We start from the raw sequence: 12124 nt of genomic DNA on the forward strand, positions 1-12124 counted from the left end.
CACCTCTTAGTTCTTGTAAATGTAATGAAATCCATCATGTTTATATGAAGATCCGGCTTTTTTATACGAAATCCTTCATGCTTATATGAAATCAGTCCGTGTTTGCACGAATTTCATCTGGTTGGTTAGAGTTGTAAAAATGTATGCCGCTGGCGTTTGATGTCGTCCTCCGCTTAAGGAAGCGGGAGGAAATTTGCCGGCTGCCATTGGAGATGCTCTTTATGCTGGAAATAATAGAGTGACATCCAATCCATTTGAGTTAATTCCCTGTATGATTGTCCCTCTATAAAAAGTTAATTGCATGTACAGTGTACACGTGACTTGCAGGGTGGCTACAACTTCGTACAGAAAGTTAAAAAGAAACAAGTCCATCCTTAATCTTGTATTCTAAGTACTCTGTGGGTTCCACTGTCAGTACAGTAGCGAAAGAAGTATATATTAAATAAGTAGAGTAATATATAATATAAAAATATAAAGTTAAAAGACAGAATTCGAACTCATGTCATCGCGTTGCGAGCATCCGGCGCTAACCAGCCCAGCACATTTTTATTGTAGACCATGCTGGAGATATATCTCCATGTCTACTCTTATATATACTCCATTCGTTCCTAAATATTTGTCTTTTTCAGATTTCAAATGGACTACCACATACGGATGTGTATGTAGACATATTTTAGAGTGTAGATTCATTCATTTTGCTCCGTATGTCTTTTCAGGAAGGGGTCAGATTTGTCCTTGATTTATTTATGAGGTATCCAGATGGCACTGCACCGCCAAGAAAAGAGGGTAACATCAAAATTATGGACTACTTTTTTGAGTATGTTGGTAAGGTCCGGTCATAGTCACTTGTTGAAATCTCTAAAAAGACAAATACTCCCTCCGCCCGGAAATACTTGTCATCAAAATGGATAAAAGGAAATGTATCTAGACGTATTTTAGTTTTAGATACATCTCTTTTTATCCATTTTGATGACAAGTATTTTCGGACGAAGGGAGTAGAAAACAGAGTTGGTGATGATGGTGTGCGTGCCATCCTGCAATATAGGCCGTCGGATTTATATCTAACGGATAGGAAAGAAACTATGGCAATTTTGCAAAAATATACCCACACGTCGCTCCACGTTCGCAAATAAGGCCTTCCCTTGTTCAACCTTTTCTCTCACAAGATAAACTACTCATACAAATGCATCTTGATGTTTCGTGCCACGCACGGGCAGCTAGCTAATTTCTTTTAAAATAGTTGCTGCGATAATTGGGTTGAAGTGATATATTTTATGTCTGCCCCGAATGATTTCAGATTCACTAGTAGTAACAAAGAAAAGGTTGCTTTGTTAATTAACAGAAAACAGGGTGAAAACTATCACATGAGGCCGGTAAAAACAAGGCACACTGGGTTCAGCGTCATCGTCACTACAGCTGTGCGCGCGCGAGAAGTCTACATATCGAGGGGGCTACTGAGCGAGGCACCGAGACACAATGTTTGAGAGAGAAACCAATTGACAGATTATGATCAGATCGAGTTGTCACCCTTCTGCTGTCATTGTTGGGGGGGGGGGGAGGGAGAGAAAGACGTATCGAGAGTGTGCGCGGTAGGCACAGAGGCACAACTAGCGAGTGTGTGTGTGTGTGTGTGTGTGTGTTTGAAAGAGGAGTAGATAGATTATTATCAAGATCGATGTGCCACCCTACTCCTTCAGTGTCGGGTAGTGTGTGTGTGTATGTTTGAGAGAGAAGCCAGTCGATAGATTAGTATCAAGATCGAGGTGTCACCCTACTCCTTTTGTGTTGGGAAGTGTGGGTGTGTGTGTGGGGGGGGGGGGCAGTGACACTCACATATCTCTACTCTTATAAAAAACAGAGTTGGTGATGATGGTGTTCCTGCCATCCTGCAATATAGGCCATCCGATTAATATTCGACGGACAGGAAGGAAACTATGGCAATTTTGCAAAAAGATACCCACACCCCTCTCCGCATTTGCAAATAAGGCATTCCCTCGTTCATCCTTTTCTCCCACAAGATAAACTTCTCATACAAATGCATCTTGATGTTCCGTGCAACCCACGGGCATCTTGCTAGTAGGGAGAAGGAGTTTCTGTGACACATATCTAGCTATATTACGGGATAGGTAGATAGCATATGTGTGAGAGACATTATTATACTTTGAGACATTAGTGGCTATGGGTGGGCGGAATTAAAGGGGTGGGCATGTTAGACATAGAGAGCGTGTGTGTTTCTGTGTGAGAGACTTGTAGGACGGGGTAGAAAGACGAATTTAACCCTGACAGAGGGAGAGAAATACACGAAGTGCGCGTGTGTGATTCCGATGCCCACAGGGAAATGAGATATGTATGCGTGTGAGAGAGATTGCACAATTCATTCACGTATCACTATCTAGCGATCGTGGACGTGCATCGCTTGAACATAAGTCAATATCTACTTCGTATCATGGCCAAAGGTACAATATCGATTCAACGCTATAAAGATTGGACACTCACATATCACATTTTTTTCTATTTAAATAAACATTTTCAGTTGTGCATGCCAAAGTTACAGTGATGTTTCTTCAAACAACCAATGTAGCTATCATGTATATGCACCATTGTTACTCTTGCATTCAAATTCATTAGTCTTGGATGATTTAAGTTTCTATTTTGAAGTAATATATGTAATATTCATATATGAATTCAACGGGTACGCAATTTATGAAATGGAGGCTATGTAATAATATGAGGTAACACTTTTAAGTAGCTGACTACAATATCCATTTCTTTTTGTGCGCCTCTACACTAACACGTCAATGCATTATGTTTAAAGTAAATAACCAATGGCACTAAATTATCTATTTACACGAGAAATACATAGGCTGAGCGTTTGATCCCTTTTTTTGTGAACGCGCCACTACACCCGTACGATTGGCCGCGCCCGTGTGAACGTCCAAGTTATCGGCGCATCATCCCGAGTTATTGTCTTTTCTTCTGGGGTGGACTTCACACCAGTTATTAACTGCTGACGCGTGCCCCGTGTACACAGTCTAGCATGACCTTCCCGCTAGCACGGTCCAAAATTAGTTGAAACTGGATACGAACGATCCCGCGGGTGACAAAATCTCCCGCCTCCTTCTAAAATTTCCGCCACCTTAGTCTTTAGCATGCGAAATCCCCCTTTTGTCCTTGGTGCACGGAGACCAACAGTTACAATACCGCCCTCATCTACATGATAGGTCGGGGCTTGTTTGGTAACTTCCGGTTCCCCCACTACACGGCACCCCCATTTCCTCTCCCCCTCCCGCAAAAACGACTAACTCCACAGCACCAGAGCATCTTACATCACGCCGTCCGTACTTCATCGCCCTTTCTCCCCTCCCCTCTTGAAACCCTAGACTGCTCATCCACCAGCGTACCATAGCCCATTCACTGCCAGCGGCGTCCACCTCGCCGGATCTGCTTCTACGGCCGCATCTACCCCTCCCACCTCCCCTAGAAACAAGTAGACTGCTCATCCACCACTGTACCACAGCACATTCAGTGCCGGCCTTGTCCACGGCGCCGGATCTGCTTCGCCGGTACTCTCGTCAACCGCCGCGCATCTGCAGCGGCTCATTCGTACTCCCCACCGGAGACGCTTCGTCCACACCCCCCGGAGCCGCCCCACCGACGCCCCCGTCGACGGCCTCTGATCCTCTTCGCCGACACCTTCCTCAACCCTACCGGAGCCGCTTCGCCGACACCTTCCTCAACCCTACCGGAGCCGCTTCGCCGACACCATCGTCAACCCTACCGGAGTAGCTTCGCCTATACCATTCTCAACCCTACCGGGGCCGCTTTGCCAACTCACAAGTCCACGGCCTCAGATCCGCTTCCTCGCACCCTCATTCAACCTACCGGAGCAGCTTCTGACGCCCCGTCCACGGCCGCAGATCCGCATCGTCGACACCACCCTTAACCCAACCACCAGAGCAGCTTCTGACGCCCCGTCCATGGCCGCAGATCCGCATCGTCGACACCATCCTTAACCCAACCACCGGATCAACTTCTGACGCCCTGTCCACGGCCGCAGATCCGCATCGTCGACACCATCCTTAACCCAACCACCGGATCAGCTTCTGACGCCCCGTCCACGGCCGCAGATCCGCGTCGTCGACACCATCCTTAACCCATCCACCGGAGCAGCTTCACCTACGCCCTCGTCCACGGCCACAGATCCGCTTCGCCCACACCGTAGTCCACCCTACCGGAGCCGCTCCACAAACACCCTACTCGACGGTTCTAGATCTCCTTACCGGACCCCGACAGCCAGCGCAGCGTCATCACCCTCGACGTTTCTAACCTGATTCCCACCGTCTGGAGAGATGCCAAGCACCCGCCACGGCCTAGGTACTTGTCACCTTTAAACCCGTCCAGCATCACCTGCCTGATGTACTTCAAATATACTAACCGGTCGCTGTTACCTGTTATGCAGCTGGCAAAAACTACAAGGACGATGTTTCTTCTGGATCTAACAGCTTGGCCAACCAAGATCCTGGACTGAGGCATTGCTATGATCTTGTAAGTGCGTCTCTCTCTCTTGTATTGTTCTGTGCCTGCCAGCGTGCTTTGCTAGGATTTTCGACCAGTAATCCCTTTGTGCAGACAATGATTTCTACTACTGGCTGCTAAATTAGATATGTAGATGTCATACATGATACTACCTCGTACCTCCGTTCCTAAATATAAGTCTTTCTAGAGATTCCACTATAGGCTACATACGGAGAAAAATGAGTGAATCTACACTCGAAAATGCATCTATATACATCTGTATGTGGTCCATACTGGAATCTCTACAAAGACATATATTTAGGAACAGGGGCAGTAAATTACACAAAATCGTAGGTGGCATGTAGGAATTCCAGTGCACTACATTAGGCTCCCTTAGAGTGCCTGCTAGTCCAGCATACAGAGTCATGGCTAGTTTATGGTACGCACACAATCGTTAATTGGTGGTTTAAATATGCGCAAGGGATATGCAATGTAGGATCATGTACAGATGTCTGAAATTAGCCGTGTCAACTTGCAGATAGGGTTACACAATGAAAAAGTACAAGATGTATGTGGCAATTTCATGGAACATCGCAAAAAAAGGAGAGGCAGCGGTGAGCCTATACAGTGTGCTATGGTACGTCACTCCTCCATTGCAATCATCGTGACATGTTATTTGTATGCCAGTTCTATTAGCCAAGTTTCTTAGGGACAGTTATTACGAGTTATCCTAAGAAAATAAGCACCTGTGAATATAAGCTCCATGTAATAAGCCAACCAGTTCTTTTCATTGCGTTTTCAGCTTATCTTTGGTATGATCAGTGGAAAGTCTAGATTGCATTATATTTTTTTAATTTTTCTGCCCATATAGAAATTAATTTGACTTGCAAACATCACAAATTGAACCCAGTGCAGTAATTAATATGATAGGAAAACAGACCATCACTATTTGCTCAAAATGCAAATACAAAGATACCATCTACTTGGCACAATCTACTTTGGTCAATGTTTTCCATAGAGATCCCATTGCCTAATTTAAACGAAGAACGCATGACCCACATTTAAATGAAGAACAATTATTTATTGAAATTCGATGGTCCAAGTGGCTGGTTATTATCGTATAGCAGCACCACCTGAAAGCATCATATAGCAGCAGCGGCAGCTCATAGCAACTCATCATACATCAGCAGTAGTCTGCAATTCATCATATACCAGCAGCAGCTCATAGCAATTCATCATATAGCAGCAGCAGGAGCAGATCATAGCAATTCATCATATAGCAGCAGCAGGAGCAGCTCATAGCAATTCATCATATAGCAGCAGCAGGAGCAGCTTGTAGCAACTCATCATATAGCTGCAGCAGCAGCTCATAGCAATTCATCATATAGCAGCAGCAGCAGCTCATAGCAACTCATCATACAGCAGCAGCAGCTCATAGCAATTCATCATATAGCAGCAGCAGGAGCAGCTCATAGCAATGCATCATATAGCAGCAGCAGAAGCAACTCATAGCAATTCATCGTATAGTGGATCAGAATGAAAATTTGGCAAAAAATCAGAGGAGATCCTCACCTTGTTGGATGAGCTCATCCTTCAACAGCACCTCAAGGCCATGGCCTGGGAGGAGGGGAGGGGGAATAAGGTGCCTTCTGCCGCAGTGTGGCATCAGCCATAGTTGTGCAGCGGCCGCCGGAGTAGTGCGTTGGACGAACCATAGTGGAGCAGCTGCTGGAGACCATGAGAATGAGGGGCGGCGCCAGAGGGAGGAGCAGCCAGGGAGATTTGCCCCTACCCGCCGGCCATGTAGCCTAGCTGGACATAGCATCGTCGAGGACCAGGCCAGATGGAACCAGTGGCGACGGCTCGCTGGAGGAACCCTAGTGCTGCAGGCAGGGGATCGAGGTAGAGGGAAAGGGGAGAGGAGATGCAAGCAGGCAGGGCAATGAATGCTTGCGTGTTTGTTTTTACTTGAGGGTCAGGTGTGACACGGGCGACAGCAGTTGCATTTTGAGTGTAATATAGGCAGACAACAAAGTCATTTCACTATTCCCCTTCCCTTCAATTTTTAGTGAGGTTCTACCCGAAACACCCCCCTCCAAAGCGAAATTAGTTAAGCCCAAGCCCATAACTCAAAAATGACTTCTTTACATCTTTTATGGCTTATTTGACAATATGCCCTGAAAAGGCAGAATCGAACTGGCCCTTAACCTGCAATTCAATTGTGCGTGCAATGATGAATCACTCCTGCCTGCTATCTGTACATTTAGGCATCATCATACATGGCATAACCTAATACATGTGCATTCCATTGTAGAATCTGGAATATGCAATGTTTATGTTAGTTCATATGTTGCACATGATATTTAAATGCCCCTTAAATCTGGTCAGTCAAGTGATGGTCTTTAAGCCTCCTTCTTTGCTTCTTTTCTTGATATGTAAGATTTGCTCACACATCTGTTCAATTGCTTGTTTGCATCAGCCAGCCATACTAGGACTGTTTGCTTTGATTACTTGCTGTTCTTGACCTAACACTCTAACAGAGCTTGTCAACGATTTAAACACTAAGGGCTACTGTAGTGGGGCCTTGTCTAACTCATAGGTGACATAAAGGTTTGGCTGTACACTACAGTAGGCTCTCCAAGAGTACCTGGAGATCCAGTTCGAAGGTATGCCTAGTTTTTACATAGTGCAGACATAGTAAATGCTCATTTCATTGTGTGCAAGTGCAAGAGATGCGGCATGTTTCATTATGTGGTGTTGTTTTGTTATAATCTCATCCTTTTGTGTTCACAGACTGGAAAGTATGCATATTTATCTTCCATGGAGACGAGTAACTAGTTTGTGTCACCTTGCAGAGGGGGTGCAATGAAGATAAGATTGAGGATTTCCAAGTACAAGATGTTAGGAAGGAGCCTTGCAAGAGAAGTAGGAGCTGCGCTGAGCCTCTTCAACCTGCTAAGGTAAGTCACTGTATGCAACTCAACAGTTCAATTCCTTGTTTGTTTCAGGCATAATTAATGTTCTCTTTTCAATTGCTTTATTTGTCCTCAGTTAATGAGATGCCCAAATAATCATGCCTGATGTTCGGTACTTGTATCACTATTAGTTGACATAATTAAAGGCCTTGCCATTTAATTACTCTGCCGAAGTGTGCCTGAAGCTTTGAAGTCTATTAACCAACTATTATTGCATGAGGCTCACAATCTAGTTTATACTACACTAATGATTGCATAGTTTTGCCTGCTGTAGTATATTTGTATGAAACCCTCTGCTGTTCATTATGCTCCCTAAGACTTTAATTGAGGCGTAGAGTGGCCAACTGCTTGCTTACTTATACGCAACGTGCTGTCTAAATTTGTAACTTGTCTGTGTTTTCGATTGGGTCCCAATATCATGCTCCTCTGGTGAGCTAAGAGGGATTTCTGTATGCTGGCTGCACAGACTATCTTTTTTATAATTTTTAGAATATCACCTATTTATGCTTCATGACGTGTAACATTTTTTTTGAAAGTGACGTGTAACATTATTGTTAGTCCTGTTTTGCCATGTAGTACAAAATAGTGTCTTGTTCGCCTCACTGTTGTAACTATATTTTTGCCCTAGTCATTACAGAAACATTTCAGGATGAAGTGACATCAACACAAAGATCTGCGAGCAGTGCGGCATGGCCGTTACCGAATGATTATGGGTTGGAATTGGAATGTGCTGATGTTCTCGAGCATCAACTAGAGGTGGCAAGACAACGTGTACATGATTGTCAACGTATAGTCAACAAGTTGAGACTGGACATGCAGGTATTAGATGCAAGAGTCAAAAAAATGAAACAAGACACTGAGGTAACCATGAAGGAATTGGAGATTTTTCAGACTGAAATTTGTGCTATCTGAATCCGGCCAATCCTATTTTCTGAAGAGATTATAGTTCAAATGGAGTTAAGTTGATGCGCGTCCATGATGTATGAGCTGTATTTGGCCAGTGTATGTAATTTGCTGTTTGTGTATGCTTTATTATCACCTGTGCCGAACCGTAATGCCCAGTGGGTATAATCGACTGTAATTTCTTTATTGTATAGTGTAGGATTATTCTACCTTTCTATGCCTTGATCTCTTTGTTGTATAGTATTGAGTAGGATAATTCTTTGAATATGCTATATCGTTCAAACGGGGGCCAACTCGCCCGACCATGGCCCTTCACGGGCCGTCGGATCCATGGGCCTTCTACGTCTCGTAGGATCCATGGGCCTTCTACGTCTCGTAGGATCCATGTGCCTTCTACGTCTCGTAGGATCCATGGGCCTTGTACGTCTCGTAGGATCCATGGGCCTTCTACATCTCGTAGGATCCATGGGCCTTCTACGTCTCGTTGGATCCATGGGCCGCCAACTCATTTATGGGTCTTGTACGGGCCTTTAATGGGCCGTAGACAGACCTTTAATGGAAATCGTACATTTTATGGGCTGACCATAACGGGCCGTTAATATGCCGTATTTGGTGATGCTATGAAAATGGCCCAACAGATTAACGGTCCACAAACGGGCCGACTGTAACGACGGGCTGAATTTGGCCCACAAGCAGAAAATGACAGTAACGGGCCGTAAGTAACCGAATGCTGCAAATGAGCCCAAGAATAAATGGGCCCTTAGAAGGCCGAAAGTTAACTTGGGCTGGAAACGGCCCAACGGAATAACGGGCCGTTAATGGGTATAAAGTGATACACTATTCATTACGGGCCAGTTTCACCACGGGCCGTTAATGGGTGTAAAGTAATACACTGTTCATTGCGGGCCAGTTTCAGCACGGGCCGCTAATGGGCCAAGAGTTACAAAGGGCCTCATATGGGCCCAAAGACGTCATGGGCTATACATGGGCCAGAAGTGAAAACGGGCTGGAATCATATTGGATGGCCCAGATGACGCTACTGAGCCTAATTCGGATAGGGCGTAACGGGCCTTGGGTTAGCGGGCTGTAAATGGGCTATATGCGAACAGGCCGTTAACAGGCTTTCCGTGGGCCGGCCCGCCAGCTTTTGACCAAGTCAAACGGGCCGGCCTTTTCACAGGATGGGCCTCTGTTGGGCCGTGCCACGTGTCGACATATCATAGGCGCCTTCTGTCCAGTGAGTGGATGACATCTGTCCCAACGATGAGCCGACACGTGTTTCCTCTAGCCAATGATTTTACACGTGGAAAATCCCCATTGGTCGGGGCTATTAACGGGTTATCGGATCCAAAACCCGACCCGATAGCTTAACGGCGTTCCGTTACGGTGGATGCCACGTGTCGGTCACCCTTGACGAAAGCACTTCTGTGACGCGCGATTTATCGTCATGGAAGTGGACACTTCCGTGATGATAATTTTGGTAATGTCATGGAACACTTCTACGACAGCATAGGTATGACTATCTTGATTCTGTCATAAATTTTTCATGGATGTACATGCATGACAAAAAATGCGACCTACTGTGACAAACACGTATCACCACGGAAGTGTATTTTTTTTGTAGTGATGGGTGCTAGTGCTAGTGAAATACCTCATTCTTTATACGAAGAAATTATGCATGATATTGCGCCCGCTGAGTTAGAAGATATTGATGTTACAATTAAGATTGCCAATAGAGATACTATATCACAGGTTGGGATTGTTAGAGATATTGAGGTCTTGTGTGGGAAGGTTAAGTATCCTGCTGATTTTCTTGTTCTTGGTTCCCCACAAGACAGCTTTTGTCCCATTATATTTGGTAGACCCTTCTTGAACACTGTTAATGCTAGGATAGACTGCAAAAAGGATACTGTTACTATTGGTTTGGGGGATATGTCTCATGAGTTTTACTTTGCTAAATTTCGTAGACAACCCCGTGATGAGAAATTGCTTAGTAAGGATGAAATTATTGGTCTTGCTTCTATTGCCGTGCCTCCTAATGATCCTTTAGAACAATATTTGCTTGACCATGAAAATGATATGTTCATGAATGAAAGAAGGGAAATAGATGAAGTTTTCTTTAAACAGGGACCTATTCTAAAACACAACTTGCCTGTTGAAATCCTAGGGGGTCCTCCTCCACCCAAGGGTGATCCCGTGTTTGAGCTTAAACCATTACCTGACACTCTTAAATATGCTTATCTTGATGAAAAGAAGATATATCCTGTTATTATTAGTGCTAACCTTTCATAGAAGGAGGAAGAGAAATTATTGAAAACTGTGAAGAAGCACCGTGCTGCTATTGGATATACTCTTGATGATCTTAAGGGCATTAGTCCCACTCTATGTCAACATAAAATAAACTTGGAGAAAGACGCCAAACCAGTTATTGATCACCAACGACGGCTAAATCCTAAGATGAAAGAAGTGGTAAGAAATGAAATATTAAAGCTCCTTGAGGCAGGTATAATTTATCCCGTTGCTGATAGTCAGTGGGTAAGTCCTGTCCATTGTGTCCCTAAGAAGGGAGGTATTACTGTCGTTCCTAATGATAAAGATGAGTTGATCCCGCAAAGAATTATTACAGGTTATAGGATGATAATTGATTTCCGCAAATTAATTAAAGCTACTAAAAAAGATCATTACCCTTTGCCTTTTATTGATCAAATGCTAGAAAGATTATCCAAACATACACATTTTTGCTTTCTAGATGGTTACTCTGGTTTCTCTCAAATACCTGTGTCAGCTGAGGATCAAGGAAAGACCACTTTTACTTGCCCTTTCGGTACTTTTGCTTATAGATGTATGCCCTTTGGTTTATGTAATGCACCTGCTACCTTTCAAAGATGCATGATGGCTATATTCTCTGACTTTTGTGAATAGATTTGTGAGGTTTTCATGGATGATTTCTCCGTTAATGGATCCTCTTTTGATGATTGCTTGAGCAACCTTGATCGAGTTTTGCAGAGATGTGAAGAAACTAATCATGTCTTGAATTGGGTGAAATGCCACTTTATGTTTAATAAAGGCATTGTCTTGGGGCATAAAATTTCCGAAAGAGGCATTGAAGTTGATAAAGCTAAAGTTGATGCTATTGAAAAGATGTCGTGTCCTAAGGACATCAAAGGTATAAGAAGTTTTCTGGGTCATGCCGGTTTTTATAGGAGGTTCATTTAGGACTTCTCAAAAATTTCTCGGCCTCTGACTAATATATTACAAAATGATATTCCTTTTGTCTTTGATGATGATTGTGTAGAGGCATTTGAAATACTTAAGAAAGCTTTGATTTCTGCACCTATTGTTCAGCCACCTGCTTGGAATTTACCTTTTGAAATTATGTGTGATGCTAGTGATTATGCTATAGGTGCTGTTCTAGGACAAAGAGTTGATAAGAAATTAAATTTTATTCAATATGCTAGTAAAACTCTAGACCATGCTCAGAGAAATTATGCTACTACCGAAAAAGAATTTTTAGCAGTTGTATTTGCTTGTGATAAGTTCAGACCTTATATTGTTGATTCTAAAGTAACTGTTCACACCGATCATGCTGCTATTAAATATCTTATGGAAAATAAAGATGCTAAACCTAGACTCATTAGATGGGTTCTCCTGCTACAAGAATTTGATTTGCATATTATTGACAGAAAGGGAGCTGAGAACCCCGTTGCAGACAACTTGTCTAGGTTAGAGAA

Source organism: Aegilops tauschii, chromosome 1 (genome assembly GCF_002575655.3).
Source record: "Aegilops tauschii subsp. strangulata cultivar AL8/78 chromosome 1, Aet v6.0, whole genome shotgun sequence".
NCBI lineage: Eukaryota > Viridiplantae > Streptophyta > Magnoliopsida > Poales > Poaceae > Aegilops > Aegilops tauschii.